The sequence below is a fragment of the Microtus oregoni genome, unplaced genomic scaffold (assembly GCF_018167655.1).
Source record: "Microtus oregoni isolate MIOR12 unplaced genomic scaffold, Mior012 000053F_ref0000044, whole genome shotgun sequence".
Lineage (NCBI taxonomy): Eukaryota > Metazoa > Chordata > Mammalia > Rodentia > Cricetidae > Microtus > Microtus oregoni.
This window is the reverse complement of record NW_024543829.1, coordinates 9,144,513-9,161,010: the sequence shown is the minus strand read 5'-3', so window position 1 is coordinate 9,161,010 and position 16,498 is coordinate 9,144,513.

The following is a 16,498-nucleotide window of genomic DNA, read 5'->3' as shown; positions in this document are numbered from 1 at the left end:
ATCATCACCAATTCTCGCTTTAACTCTTGTGCCCCAGTATGGAATGAACTCTACCTTCCCAGGGGCTGCTGTTGAACGCCTTGCTCTGCTCCTAGCGCTCCGCCTTTACAGCTAAACAGTTAAAAAGCTGTAAGTAGTTCACATGGCTTTTGGTTGACTTGATGCAGATTAGAATTTCAACTTGAGGAGACACGGGGGGGGGGGGGGGGGGGGGGGCAGCATGGAGAGGTTTCTCCTGGCCCAGCCTCCACTAGGCCTACATTTCAGTTTTGGTTTCTGTACCTGTTACGTTTCAGTTTCTCTTTCCCTGTACCCTGTTAAAGCAGGAAAAGGAGCCCCAGCCAATCACATTCCGGATGATCTCATTCCTCCCCCCCCCCACTTCCTGTCTGATTATAAAAGGAGCCTGCTAGCTCCATTCCTGCTCACAACTGTTGTCTGGCTAGCTGACCCCTGCCCGCTGGAATAAGCAAGGTTCTTGCTGATAACAGGTGTGAGCAGTGGTCTTTGTTTTGTGTGATGGTCTGCGGACCCTAAAAAAACTCAGAGCTGCCGGGCGATGGTGGAGCACGCCTTTAATCCCAGCACTCGGGAGGCAGAGGCAGGCGGATCTCTGGGAGTTCGAGACCAGCCTGGTCTACAGAGCTAGTTCCAGGACAGGCTCCAAAGCCACAGAGAAACCCTGTCTCGAAAAACCAAACCAAAACAAAAACAAAACAAAAAAAAAAAACAACAAAAAAACCCAAAAAACTCAGAGCCTGCGCTCACAATTTGGGATACCTGGATGTGCACTGATCTCTCCATATTTGGGTCAGGCCCCATCTTCTCTGCTGTTCTTCCCCCTTCTCATCTGCCTCACAAATCCTACACATCCTCCAGTGCGCGGCGCAGTCTCTTTCAGGACTCACACAAGGAGATGCCCAGGCTCCCTGCTTCTCAAAAACTCTCTGGCTCTTAATTCCAGGCCCCAGCTCTGGACCTTTGCTCTATGTACCCAGATGCTTTCTCCCTGAGGGACTAGCCTGTGCCAAGCTCCCTAGCATCACTCACATTGCAGGGTCCGGCACTGAGTGTTCCCCCAAGACATTCCCTACCTCTTGTGTTGTGACCACTCTAGTCTATGTAGCATTTCCTCCTCCAACTTCCAGAGGATAAGGGGATCTCCGGGAGGAGGTGGCACCCAGGCAGCTGCTAAAGTTCATGACCTGTGTTATTTTGTACTTTAGCCCCCAGATTGGCTGTGTTCCCTGCCAGCATGACCCAGGGGCATCTTCGCACACCGTTTCCTGCTGCACAGAGCGCCACCTTCCTGTACTATTCAATGTCTGCACCCTGACCCAGGCTTTAAAAATAACCCAGAGGACTGACCCGCTAAGAACAGTCCCAGGATCTTCCAGATGGGCAAACTCTTCCTGACACAACCTGTGTGTATTTAAAAACCTCCAGGGAGCCGGGCGGTGGTGGCGCACGCTTTTAATCTCAGCACTTGGGAGGCAGAGGCAGGCAGATCTCTGCGAGTTTGAGGCCAGCCTGGTCTACGAGAGCTAGTTCCAGGACAGGAACCAAAGCTACAGAGAAACCCTGTCTTGAAAAATAAAAAAAAAATAAAAAAAATAAAAACCTCCAGGGAAGTAGCCCCTCCTGCTCCTCCTGCCACCAGAGCTGTTTGAGGACTTTCCTCTTTCAAAATTGAGCCTTTTTTGGCCAGCCTTGGGGAAGGCCTGGGTTTCTGCCCCTTTGCAGGGCTGATTAGTGTGAAGAATTCCATACATCCCTCTGCTTCTTAAGTAGGCATTGAACAGAAATCTGACGTTACAGCCAGGAGCAGCTGGAAGATGCAGGGCAGAGTCCCTGCCAGCTTTCTCGCTGAGCACCCCTTCACCCTGCCTGCCAACCGCAGCCCTCAGGATGGGACCCCCAGCCCGCAGCCACACCAGGGTGAGGTAAGGCCACCGTGGGTCTCATCGTCAGCCAAAGAGGGCTTCTGTTCAGTGTTCGGAACTAAGGCCAGAGACAGCATGGGGCTGGGTAGAGAATAGGGAGTGAGGACAGAGAAGGGGCTAGGAGTGGAGCTCAGTGGTAAAGCCGTGTCAGGGTGTGGGGTGAGATAGGAAAGCATAGCTCTGTCGGTAGAGTGCTGCCCTAGAACACACAGAGTCCTGGGTTCAAGCCCCAGCATGGCATATAGCCAGTTGTGACATGCTGGAAGCATGCCTGTATCCCCAGCATTTGGGAGATGAACACAGGAGGATCAGAAGGGAGCTACACGAATCACAAAGAAGAAGGACAGAGGCAGGAAGGTGGGTGGGCTGGCTCCTTTGGATGCTTTGGTACCATTGTCTTCCCTGGTAGAATTCTGAAGAATTCCTGTGCTTCCTTGGGTTGACATAGTTCCACCCTCGGGCAGCCCTGTATAAAAACATCACCATCATCACCACTATCAAAAAGCAGAAAGAAGGGTGGGACATAGCTCAGTGACAGCAAACACGTCCTCTGTGCAGTAATGACCTGGATCCCAGCCCCAGTTGTGGGGGGAGGGATCCAGAAGCAGTAGCTAACCTGTGGGTGGGATCAGAATTTATCCCAGAGAAGAACCTAAGGAGGTGTGGGGACCCACAGGAGTGGATGCACCTCACCTTGTCTGAAGGTCAGACAGCTTAAGCCGACTCTTGTTCTTCCAAGGTTGTTGACAAGAGGTCTGACCTATGGAGTGGCTACAAGCAAAATGTCCTGACCTAGGGTGTGGTTACTTGGTGTTTTGGATATTCGGATGACCCACAAAGGTGGATCCTCTCCTCTTGACCAAAGCTCAGAGAATCTAAGCCTATTCCTGTCTTTCAAGGCTCTGACAGGAGGTTTGACCCAGGGCATGGCTGCCCACAGAGTAGTTAGTCTAAGGTCTCTGCGGGTCCTGCATAAACAACAGAGGATCTAGTTGTATGATGTTTCAGGCATTGAAGTAAGTAGCTGTTCTGGTTGTCCTTTGTGTCATGTTAGAGCTGTCTTTTGTCTCTTCCCCCCTTTCTGGATTGGAGTATATAAGCATATGGAAAATGAACACAGGCATATTCAGTATTCACCGGATTTCCTACCGGTTCTATCCTTTGTCTCTGTATTTCTTTTGTATCTCTGTTCCTCCTAATTTTTCTAATCCACGTGCCCCTACCCTGGAGTGTGTGAACCCTGTTGAGGCTGGACCCCAGCAGGTGTCGCCCCAGTGTGTGGCTACAGCAAGGAGGTAGAGTTTGTATGTCTGCTTCCGCCTCTCACTAAGCCATCATCGAGAGCAGGGTTCCAGGAGCTCGTGAGCCCAGCAGAGCCTCTGCCTGCCTGTGCTAAGGTGACCCAAACAGTCCACTTCTCATTGTTGAGTTGTGTGCTAACTGTAGTCAAAGGAGCTGATAAATCTACCTTCTAGTTGGCTCCCCACCTCCAACGGCCCTCCAAATAGCTTCCAGCTTAATCTCTTGCTCTTTGCTTATTTATTTAGCATACAAATAATGTCACTATTTTGTCTTTCTTTCTTTTCCTTTTTCTTTTTGAGACAGTCTGATTCTTATATCCCAAGTTAGTCTAGAACTCACTATATAAGTAGGGTGGTCTCATACTCAAGGCAATCCTCCTGCCTCCACCTCTTGAGTGTTGTATAAGTGTGAACCCCACACCCATCTTCACTGTGACACGTTCTACTCGCTATGGAGCTTTCTAAGCCACTGCTCCAGAAGTCAAACACAGTCAGGAGCACACCTGCAACCCCAGCACTCTAGAGGCCGAGATGAGAGCACTTGGCTGGTTCAAGGCTTGCCAGCTTGGGCTCCATAGAGACTCAGCCAAAGAAAGACAAACAAGGAAGACGGGAAAGAATGAGGAGCTGGAAGTTACCTTTGAGTGTCGCGTACAGGTTATGGGCAGCAGACTGAGCTCCCTCTTCTGAGAAACAGACTCTTTAGCTCCTGGAAGTCCAGACTGGTGACCTGCAGCCTCCACCCAGTAGTGGTGTGGAATTCAGTGGGTTTTTTTTTTTTCATATTCAGAGTTGGGCAGCTATCATCACAATGGGGTTCAGGACATCATTCCCCCGAGAAAATCACTCCCACACCCATCAGCAATTGTTTCTCGTTTCTTTACCCCACTCACCAGTACTGCTTCAGATGTAACAACCATTTCACCTCGTATTCCTCAACAAGCTTTTTAAAAGCGCATTTATTTTAGATGTATTTATTTTATTTTATGCATAGGAGTCTTTTGCCTGTTTGTGTTTATGTGCACTGTGTGTGTGCCTGACGCCTGTGGAGGTCAGAAGAAGGAATAAATAAAACTCTTTCCTTTAAGTTGTTTCTCTCGGGTATTTGATCACGCTGATAATGGAGCATATACACATGGAGCCCTGGGTTCGAACCCCAGCCCTGCAATTTGAAAAGGTTGTTTTTTTAAAAGAGAGGTGCTCACTCTGACGGAGTTCCTGTAAGCACGGTCGGCATTTCTAAAAGAGCCAGGTTCTGTGCGTGGCCAGGAAAGCTTGCTCACAGCAGGAAGTGGAATGGCTGTGCTTCGTAGACTAAGCCCCGCTTCTGGAAACAGGCTAAATTACAAAGAGGCTTGTGTGCTGGCTTGAGTTAAACCCAGCTGCAGAGTCAAAGGGATCCTTGTGCACGCTGGGCTTGGTGGCCACACCTTTAATCCCAGTATTTAGGAGGCTGAGGCAGGCGGATCTATGTGAGTTCAAGGCTAGTTTTGTCTGCATAGCAAATCCCAGGTAGGTAAAGAGAGAGGGAGAGGGAGAGGGAGAGGGAGAGGAGGAACACAAGCACCTTGCCTGGATAAGTGTAGCTACCACCCCTCATCCAAGAAGCTTCTCTCTACAGTAAATGGACACCAACAGAGACAACCACAAGTGGACACAATGTAAAGATCAACAGAACATGGAGAGCCCAGCCCCACCAGATCTCCTGCATCTCTGGTTCAGGGGACATTGCAGAAGAGGGGAAAAGTGATGTCTATTTCAATTAAAAGCGTATTTAAATTTTTGTTTTGTTTCTCGAGACAAGGTTTCTCTGTGAAGCTTTGGAGCCTGTCCTGGCACTGGCACAGGCTGACTGAGCTCCATCTGCCTCTGCCTCCCGAGTGCTGGGATTAAAGGTGTGCACCACGACACCCGGTGATATTTTAAAAATTCTTATGAGACAGAAAAGAGAGGGGGTAAGCATTTTGAACTGGGAGGCAATCAGGAAAGGCCAGAGACCCAGTTCTAAGATGTTTTTGCTATGAAGAGGATAAAATCATGAAGTTGTATTCACTTAAAAATAAGAGGGAAGAGGAGGCTAAGAGCAGTTAAAACTTGATTAGCACATGTTGTATTCACGCACTGAAATATCACAGGGAACTTGTTAATCCGTGCAAGGAATACCTACTAGCCAAAAATAAACTAGCCACAACAACAAGAAACCAAACCAGACAAACAAACAAAGCTAGGCACAGCAATAGAATGCCAGTACTTGGTAAGAGAGGCAGGAGGATGGGGAGTTCAGGGACGCCCAGGCTGAATAGCAAGAAGGGGTGGGCAAGCTCAATGTAGAGTGTGTGCCCAGCGAAAGTGGACAACGGGAGACACAGAAAAGGTGATGACAGAGGAGATTGATGTGTCTGCGAGCCAGGAAATGCCACGATGGCTGCCAGCTACCGGAGACCAGGAGTCAGCTCTGCGAAGGATTCTCCCGCAGAGACTCCTGCTGGCGCCTAGAGCTCAGACTTCTGACCTTTTGGAAGGGTGAGAAAAGCCGTCAAGCTTGGGACCGGCTATCTTTCTGTGTCTTAGTCATAGCCGTGTTACCTTAATGCTGCCACATAGTCTGTCGAGACCACCCTGCAGTGATAGATGCCTCTCTCTCCCAGACGAACACACCAGTGCAACTGGGCACGTGGGACTGGAATCTGCCTGGACTGTAGATCTGTCTGTAGACAGCCGTTTCTTCTCTCAGGAGGATGGAGCTGGGGAACAGCCCCAGGGAGGCCATTGAGCTTTGCCAGTTCAACTCCACCACCACCACCACAGGAGGCCATGATGGTAACCTCACCAGAAGCAACATGGCCCACCCAGGACTGGCTCAAGTATGTCATTAGAGTATCTCCCTGTCCCTGGTCTCTTCGTCTGATCTGCCTTCCTGAGTCTCCATTAAACTCTTGACCAGTCTCTCAGAATGCTGAGCTGGGAATCTTCCCAGATAATCTGAACAATCCCACTGTCTCAAAAATGAAGGCACGGGTTAATTTTCAACTTGCTTTCATCTCTCTTATTTCTATTATCTCATTTCAAACACCTTGCACAGACATACGAGGTATACAACAGTCCAGATGGAGAGAAGGAGGTTCAAGGTTACAAGCCTGGGTGGCAGAGCCTATGCCAGGACCACAGTCTAAACTGATGTCTTTGCCCAGACCTTGCAAGGACCTGGAAGAAGGCTCCAGGTCCTCAGATGTGGCGAGGCTTAAGCTCCCTCCTTAAAGCATTTCCAAAGCAGACCCGTCCCAGAGCAACCCATGGATTGGGTGTGCTGTACATGTTAACTAGCACTTCCTACTGACCAAACAAAGCGTGTTTGCACACTCCTGAAGACCTCATCAGCTTCTGTGGGCTGCAAAAAATGAGTGCTGTTCAGGCGAGAAAGTGGGAGCTGTCAGGAAAATTACACCTGAAAGCATCAGGCCTGTCACCAGACTATTCTGGAGGCCCTCTCAGGAGTGACGGACACGGCAGAATAAAAGGCACCTACCCAAGCCCTGAGCCCTCTGTCTGGCAGGTTGCTGGTACCCTCTCATCTCACACCCACGTCCAGCTTTCTTCTCTTCAATGTGTCTGCTCTAGCTCGGGGTTCCTGGTGGAACCCAGGGCCTCATGGTGAGCAGGCAAGGATGAAAGCCACATCCTTACTCTGACCACACTAATTTCGAAATTTGCCTTTTAGTTTTTAGAGGTTTTATTTGATTTTCAGAGTTGGGGAATCAAACCCCAGGCCCAGGGGACATACTGGGTAAACAATCTTCCCCTGAGCAACATTCCGCAGGCCTTAGCATCTTTGAAAAAACACTTTTAAAAGCTGGAGACCGGTAGCTCAGTTGGTAGACTGCTTTGCTAACATGCAGGAAGCCCTGGTTTCGATCCCCAGCACCCCATAACACTGGGTGTGGTGTCACCCACCTGCAATCCCGGGGCTTGGGAGAGGCAGGCAGAGCTCAAACCACCCTCGGCTACAGAATGAGACTAGCCTGGGCTGCGTGAGATCTTGTCACAAAATCAACAGACCCTGCTATTCACCACAGTCCTCAAAATGTCACCTTCCCTTTCTCACACCCAAGATGCCTTGGCTGAAGACTATCTCAGGCCTCAGAGCAAAGCAATCTCTTTATTCCTCCACTGTCTGGGTCGGATGGTAGCACCACACCATTGCTAAAACTCATGATCCCCATCACCCTGCCTCTTACCACACCCAGGCCATGTGGGTCAATTGTGTTTCCTGTGCTCCCTTCCTTTGAGGAGGAGACAGAACAAGGTCTCCAAGCCCACACTGATCCTCACTGAGGCTCTTTCTGGCTGTCCTGAAATGGACACTGACAGTGAACAAGATTAATGCTGGATGGTGGAGAGGAGAGATTTCTAGAAGGAATGTGAGCTCCTACATGCTGGCAGGACGTCGCCGTGATGCGGAGGCTGGTGAGTGTCACGATGACACTGGGTAGGCACATGACTCAGCAGGTGAAGGTATTTGCCACCTAACTGTGCAAGCCTGGCAGCCTGAGCCCCAACCCCAGAACTTGTGCCAAGGTGACTGGAGAGAACTGGCTCCACAGGGGTGTCCTCTGACCCCCACATGTGTGCGATGGCACACACGCTCACACATACATCACACACAATGACGACAACAATAAATTGATACTATTTTATCAACCGTATTAGTTATGCTTCGATTTAGTTGTGAACGAGTGTTTTGTCTGCATGTCTGTCAGAAGAAGCATCAGATCCCCTGGGACTGGAGTCACAGACGATTGAGAGCCACTATGTGGGTGCTGGGGTCCTCTGCAGGACCCAAACTCAGGTCCTCTGCAGGAGCAGTGTGTGCCCTTAGCCAGCTGAGATATCGCTCCAACCCCACTAAATATAATTTTTTAGGAAGTAACATGAACTAACATCTAATTATTTGTTTGTCTGTCTATGTTTTTGAAGATAAGTTCTCATTTTTGTGGACCTGAGCCTGCTATAGGTCGAGTCGGCCTCAGACTTGAGACCTTTTGTGCTCCCTGCCCAGCGTGATCACAGGTGGGCACTGCCACGCCTACTCGTAGCTGCCGTTTATCAAGCCCCCCATATTGCAGGATAAGTCAAACGCAATAGGGCGCCCAGCCATCCCTTAAATGAATTTGTCTAAGTAAATATTTGTGTAGTATCCTCTTCATATCTGGAAAACAAACAAAAACAGAACAATGTGGCATTTCCTCCAGGAACTGAAGGAGTTTGTTCAAGATGAGGGAAGAGAAAGAAGCCTGGGCTGACAATCTTCAGAGCAGTGGAGCGTTTCCCCTTCCCTTTCCCTGGGGTTTAGCGGGGCTAGGATGAGCCCAGACACAAAGCCATTCTTGCCAGAAAACGCTAATCCCAGATGTAGCCACTGGGCATGGTCAGGGCTAACGCAGTGTCCAGCTTTCTCCCACGGTGGCTGTTGGCCACCACAGATACAACTGCAAAGGCCACCCAGGGTGCCTGCACACTGGCTAAGCCATGCGGAGCAGTTTGGGTGAGGCCACAGCATTTGTTACACAGCTGCTGAAGACAGCCTAACTCAGGAAAACCAAACAACAACATCAACGACGAAACGGTCACCGCCTCTTCCCTGGCGCCAGGATGCCTGGAAGAACTCCGGCATCAGTGGCCAGGGACTTCGGTCACTCCAAACACTGCCTGTGATTTCTCCATGAGTTTCTACCATTTATCCCTAAAGGCAGAGATCTCAGAGAGGTAAATCCGAGCGATACCCAGGCGTGGCTGAGGAAATGCAGCCATCTGTATTCTCCTCCACACTTCCCGTGGCTCTCGCCGTGTGCCAGGAGCTCCTGAAGCCTTAGAAAACAGGGCCTTTCCTCCTCATCCTCCGCGCCAGAGGCAGACGGTGAATAAATAGCACAGTTAGGATTTGAAACCCGGAGTCCAGCGCTTGTGCGTGTGACCACAGTCCACCTTTCTTCAATGTATGGGAGAGGCTAAGGCATAGGGCAGTCGGTAGAGTGTTTGCTTTGCAGGCATAAACGCCTGAGTTTGAGCCTTAGAGGCGCCAGGGTAGGTTATAAGCCCAGACAAACGGTGTGCCTATTTAACATATCGAAACGTATCTCATGGCCAGGTTCTCCAGGCATCCCTCAGTTCCTACCTGTGACGGGGTCCTCCTGGCTGACACACTCTGCCCCCTACCCTAAACTCTGCCCTCCCCGCAGCTGCCCTTCCCTATGTAACCCAACAATTTTGGTTACCTGGTCCTTTTGTCCACTCCCTTCAAACCTCCTGTGTTGGGACCATTTGGAGTCCTGGCCTGATGTGGGAGTGATTTCTTATTAATAAAGAAACTGCCTAGACCCATTTGATAGGCCAACCCTTAGGTAGGCGGAGTAAACAGAACGGAATGCTGGGAGAAAGAAGCTGAGTCAGGGAGTTGCCATGATTGTCCCACTCCAGACAGACGCAGGTTAAGATCATTCCTGGTAAGCCAGCTTGTGGGCTACACAGATTAATAGAAATGGGTTAGATCAATATGTAAAAGCTAGCCAATAAGAAACTGAAACTAATGGGTCAGGCAGTGTTTAAAAGAATACAGTTTCCGTGTAATTATTTCGGGTAAAGCTAGCCGGGTGGCGGGACACAGCCCGCCGCTCTGTATTTCAACACTGGCCTCCAGCTGCTCTTCCCTGCTAGAGATCTTTACTTTCCTTCTGATTTGAGTTACTGAAAGCTGTGTCAAAGTTGTTGACCAGCTCTGCTTCACGAGCCCGTGTTGCCTTGCCTTGAGGATCAGAGGATAAGGTTTTCACCTGTTGGCCCACCTGACTGTGTTGGGTATATAAGCCTCCGTGGTGCTTTTGAAGAAAGGGCTTCTTACCAGTGACTAGAGGTCCGTGTCTCTGTCTCTCTGTGTGTGATTGTGTGTTTCAACCTCCAGCCCCTTGCCCGAAGCTCGGGAACTGTATGGTAGCGCATAGAGCACAGACAGGCATTGAGCGCTGTACTCCTGGTTGCTGCATCCGGTTTCCCTCTCTCCCTTGTCCCTTCCCCTCCCCACCTCCCCACACGGCCCAGCCCAGTCTGGTCCTGTCCACTCTCTCCCAGATGTCCCTGCCTCTGGCTATGCTCTCCCACATAGCTATAATAAACTTTCTCCTCCCCCATACCTGGGACCAGGCATGTCCTTTGCTTTCCTTTTTCTTTTTCTTTTTTTCTTTTTTATGCAGAGGCCACATAAAACCAGGTGTGGGGGCCAGCGAGATGGCTCAAGGGGTAAAGGTCCTTGCCACTGAGACTGAAGACCTAAGTTTGACCCCTGGAAACCACATGGTGGAAGGAGAGAATCGACTCCCACAAGTTGTCCTCTGACCCCCACACAGGCACCATGGCATGCATGTACCCCATAAATAGATAATAGATAAATACATACAACTCTTAAGTTACAAAGAAGCCACACATGGTGGCACGCGCTTGTAATCCCAGACCTGGGGAGGCAGACTCCCTGAGGCTCACTGGCCACCTGGTCTAACCTAATTGTTGAGCCTGGGGCTGGTGAGAGATCTGGTCTCAAAAAACAAAGTAGATAGCGACATCCAAGCTTGACCTCTGGCCTTCACATGTATGCGCACACACACACACACACAGAGGCACGTACATTCAATTGCAAACACCTGCACACACATACACACATACCTACGCAAAGTACATATATGGGGGAAAGATCGCTATTTTACCCACTTAGCATTTATAAAATTCTCATCATCAAAACCAATCACATGAATCTCGCTGTGTGGCCCAGGCTAGCCATGAGCTGTGGAATCCACACACCGACTTTGAACTATCAATTCTTCTGCCTCCACCTAAGGCAGAAGTGCTTAGGTGCTGGGCTGGGTTTTTCTTTATGAGAATGGTGGGGTACCACATTCCAGGAGCTGTGGACTCATCTTTGCTTGCTGTCTGAGGCACCTGCCAAGGTCTCCCCCTCTACTCATTAGATGTTTTGGTGAATGGAATTCTTAGGGGTTCCGGAATGCAGACATCCATCCCAGAAGTTTCTATGGCTTAAACCGGTCACGACCCTGCACCTGTTCAAACGCTGACCTACAACCTTCCCTGTGTGTCCGGCTCTGGCAGTGTGTGAACAGGAAGGGGAGGCTATTCACCTCTTTTTCTGGATAGACAAGGTGGGCACCATGGCTTGCAGGAAGCTTCTCTGCTAAGGAGCCAATGAGATCTTGGTTCCTCTTAATGATGCAGACATTAGGTGTGTTGTTGCAAGAGAAGTGTTTAATGGGTTTTTGTTGTTTGGCTGGTTTGGGGGGAGGAGGGCTGTGGCTTGTTGTTTTTTGAGGCTGTGTCTCAGGTAGGCAAGGCTGACCACAAACTTGGTGTGCAGCTGAAGATGACCTTGAACTCCTGCTCCTAAGTCCTATAATCAATCACCCACCTGTACCACCAGCCCACTGACGAATCCTTTCATGCTCCAGAGCACCCTTCACCACCTCTTGACAGACGAGTACTCCTCTGGAGGAGGGACTGAGCTCATTGAGAGCAAAACAGACACTGGACAAAGGATTTCAGTCAGTGTTCATCATACAACGCCGGGTTATGCTGCATTAACAAATGATTTCAGTGCCTTTAAATGATAAAGGTTTAGTCCTCGGAGATTCCTTGCTAGTCTAGGTCTAAAGCTAAGGCTGATCAGCCAAGACATTGTCTTTCGGGACGGTGGCAAGAGAGCTCTGGAGGCCTTGAAAAGAGGCATCCCAACCCACCGCTGATCTGGAACCATGACTCTGTCCAGCCACAAGAGGTCAGTGCAATGCTGCCTTGAGTCAGAAAAGCAGCCGCACATGCTCCTGGAACTCAACCTTCCTACCTCCACGAAGATCAATCAGAACCGCAGCGACCCAGGATGGATGTGAGGCAGAGTCAGAAAACATCCCGGCCAGGCTGCTCCTCCAGCCTCCAAGGCTGACCAGAGCCTTCACTTGTAGGTTTTTTCCTTTGGGCTACCAACCAGCTCCCAAATCATGACACGGAGACTTACTGTTAAGAATGCTTGGCCTTAGCTCTTATTGTAACCTGTCTCTCGTTATCTATGTTTTGCATCAGGGCTTTTTACCTTTCCTTCTGTGTGTCTCACTGTCCTGCTGTCTCTATGCCTGCCTGGCGGCGATCTGGCTTCTATCCCCTGGCGTCTCCCCTTTCTCCTCTTCTGAGCCTAGATTTCTTCTCCTATTTATTTCTTTTGCCTGCCATTCCTGCCTATCCTCTTGCCCAGCTATTGGCCGTCCAGTTTTTAATTAGATCGATCAGGTGCCTTAGGCAGGCAAGTGAAACAGCAACACATCTTTACATAATTAAACAAATGCAACACATCTCTACACGGCTGAATAATATTAATTCAGAATTAATCAGAAGTAATGCATCTTTACATAGTTAAATATTCCACAGAACTCACTGAGTATTCCTACTGAGTCAAATTTAAAGTTTAGAAAACACGCAGTCCTCTGGAAAAATCAAGTTGAAGGCCGGCAAAGATGGCTCAGAGGATAAAAACATTTGCCACACAAGCCTGGTAAACTGAGTTCCTGGTGAGAGTGAATCAATTCTCCAAAGTTGCCCTCTGACCTTGACGCGTGTGTCATGGCCCACAAATGCCCACACTCTTCTAAAGGCATTAGGCTTTATATACACACATGTACTTATACATTAATAATGAACATTTAGAAGGTAGAGGCAGGCTGATCTCTATGAGTTCGAGGCCTGCCTGGTCTACAGAGCAAGTTCCAGGACAGGCTCCAAAGCTACAAAGAAACCCTGTCTCGGAAAAACAAAACAAACAAACAAACAAACAACAACAAAAACAACAACAACCAAGAGTTGTCTTTTGGAAACTAATATTCAAGGCTCTGAAAACCTAATTAGATAAGTAAGAACTTCTCTCAAAGCCTCCCACAAGGTCAAGGCTCCTTCGTTTCCCCTTATTTCTGGTTTTGTTTGACTGTCTCGCTGTGATCTTTCCGCCTCCCCCTCCAGCTGCTAGGAGGACAGGCCCGTGTCCCTGCACTGAGCCCTGTCTTCCTTCGCTTCCGTTTCTTTGCAGAATCCCATATGTAGGCTTTGCCTCTACTCACAGTAGCTAAACTTAGAATAGGAAAGTAAATTCATTCAAGAAAATCAAAGCGAGGCGAAGCATCACCTTTTATATACTGTAAAGTCCCTTCCCATTTCATTGTCCCACGGCACAGTAGCAGAACACTGAAGTTCTAACTCCTGGTAAAGAGCGGGGTGCCATTCAGTAAAGAGGGTTTGGAACCGACCGTCCCATTTCAAGTGACTCCTTCTGCTAGAATGAAACAAAGATGAGAGAGTTATGATTCTCTGGGGTTCTGTCACTTGAAGCCACAATATTGGGGTAGAACCTGCCAGATGTGTCTTCATAGTTCTTTGTCCCCGGCTGACCCACATTCCCTTGGGGTTGTGACGTAGACTTCAGGGCACAATTTTCTGCCATTTGTAGCTCTTTCAAGGACTGTCTGGGCAGTGGTCATGTGTTAGCCAAGCTTACTCGCAGAATTTACTGACGCTTGGGGTCACTCTGAGCAGGGCAAAGGGGACTGGGTAAACTGATGAACTTGGTTGATGAACTGGCTGTGTCTGGGGTGACTGTCCAAACTTGTGCTTTCTAATCAAATGACGAATGACCAGGCTTTTGCTCAACTCAGCAAATGTCTATGCTTTCGTTAGACTGGCCTCATTACAATGAGTTTACTGTAAATGGGTCGCCCAAATAATTAGGTATAAGGTAGAACAGTGGGGACACTGAGTATCAAAATCCTGTGAGCGTCTAATTCCAGGTAGATCTTTTTTACAGAACGAACGGCCACCCTTGGTGGAGATCCTAACGCAGTCACCGCCAATGCGTGTTCCCAGACACCGACCCTGGAATAGCAATGGACAGCGTGTGCTGTCAAGGGCTCTGCGTACGTCACCTCGTCTGAGCTTGCTGTGGCACTAAGAATGGAACAGGCGGGTACGTCACGTCTAGTTCCATCATTAAAGGTGGACACCTAGACTCAGAATAAGGAAGCACATTTTCCAGCAGTGAGCTTCTTGTCCGTGTAACCAGCACTGCCATCTACAGATGACGCTGGTTAATTCTGTGCGTCAACTGGTTGGGCCAGAGAAGGCCCATCTATGGCCATATATCCTGGATGGATCGTTAAAGGCATGCCTGGATAAACAGAGTAAAGCTGATTTACTGTCTCTAAGATGGGTGGGGTCTCACTGGCTCAGGAGAAGACCCGAGTAGAACAAAAGGCGGAGTCAGGGTGAACTCCGCTGCTGGGAGAGCATTCTGCCTCTTGCACCTGAATTGAAGCTGGGAGTCCCGGGCTAACCTGAGCTAACCAAATAAAACAGAGCCTGGGTTACAGCTCAGCTGGTAAGGGGCTCGCTTGGGATTCAGTCCTCAGTTCACACTGTGCACACCATACATGGCTGCTCACACCTGCAACCCCAGCCTGTAAGGTGTAAGGATCAGAAGTTCATGGTCATCCTCAGCTACATTGGGAGTTCAAGGCCAGCCTGGGCTACATACGACCCTCTCTGCGCTAGTGAGTCAACTCAACATCATGCTTCGGCCTGGTCTTCACCCCAGAACTGGATTTAGGGACTCACGCATCAGCAGTACAGCTGGAGAAAGAGGACTTCCTCTCGTCTTTGCAAAGACCGTGCTCCGCCGCCAGGGCACAGCGCATGCCCAGTGCTTCTGATGAAAGACCTCGTTGCTCTGCCCATACTGAGAGCAGTGAGAACCATTAGAGGGGATACTGAGGTGTGATTGGGATGTCCTTCTGTATATGTGTTGTTCTTATTGGTTAATAAATAAAGCTGCTTTGGCCTATGGCAGGGCAGAATATAGCCAGACTGGAAGAGATACAGAGAGAATGTAGGTGGAGTCAAGGAGATGCCATGTAGCTGCAGGAGGAAGATGCCAGAACTTGTACTGGTGGCCACAGCCTCGTGGTAATACACAGAATAATAGAAAAGGGTTAATTTAAGATGTAACAGCTAACTAGGAATATACTTAAGCTATTGGCCAAGCAGTGTTGTAATTAATATAGTTTCTGTGATTATTCAGGTCTGGGTGGCTGGGAAACGAACAAGCAATCTCAGTTTAATAAGGTGATGTTCCTCAGCCGTTCCAGGCAAGGAATCTGACTCTCCTGAAGGGCCCATGCAAGTCCTGTGTGTCTTCATCTGTTAGATTTTATCCCTGTCCTGTTTAAAACAAAAACAAAACCCACAATGGGAAGAATCTACATGCCACAACTGTTTTTGACTTGTGACGTTGGGTACGTGCTAGACAGGTACCCCAAATAATGCTGGCCTTCTTTAGGTTTAGAATGTGAGGTAAGTGGCCCTTCCCACACTAGCAAAGAACGGCAGGGGCAGCCGGCAGCATTTCAGGGCTGTTGTCTGTATCCTGCAGAGGCTGCCTTTTGATTCAATTTTCGGTTTAGCAAATTGAGCCCCTGCTATGTGCAAGAGGCTGTGCTAGACGCTTGGGCAAGACACAGAGACTCCTAGTCCTCGTGGAGTTTCACAGTCAAGGAAAAAAACAGAGATATTAAGCAATTTCAGTAAAGGGCAGTGATTATGATGATAGCAGAAATGTCAAGGGAAAAGGGCAGGGAAAACATTGCCCACATGAAATAATATAGGATGTAAGGCTCAGTGCATGAACACAGGGCAAGATAGACCTGGGAGGAGGGGACTGGTAGGAACCTAGTGGTGCTAGGTATTGGGGACCTTAGCAGGGCCCCAAGCCTGTGACTACCAAGCACCTGCAATGTGGCTGGTCCCAGGTAGGATGTGCTGTAAGCATTAAGAATGCATTTCTAAGCTTAGCTCCAGAAAAGATGGACTATAGATGGGTAGCAATTATATGGGTTCAATGAAGAAGTATTTTAGATATTCAGGGTTAATGTTAAATTAGTTCTCATTTTTTTGCTTCTTTGATGCAGCTACTAGAAAATAATTTGAGACAGGGTCTCACTCTGTAGCACTGGCCAGCCTGGCACTTGGGTCAAGCAGGCTGGCCTTGCATTAGCACCCACCCTCACCAGTGCTGGAGTCGGAAGGGGGCCCAATGGGGCTGAAAATTTGAATTGCACGATTGGGACTTCTCAGGGAGTGCTGTTGCAGGCAGTGGCTCACACCTGGAGG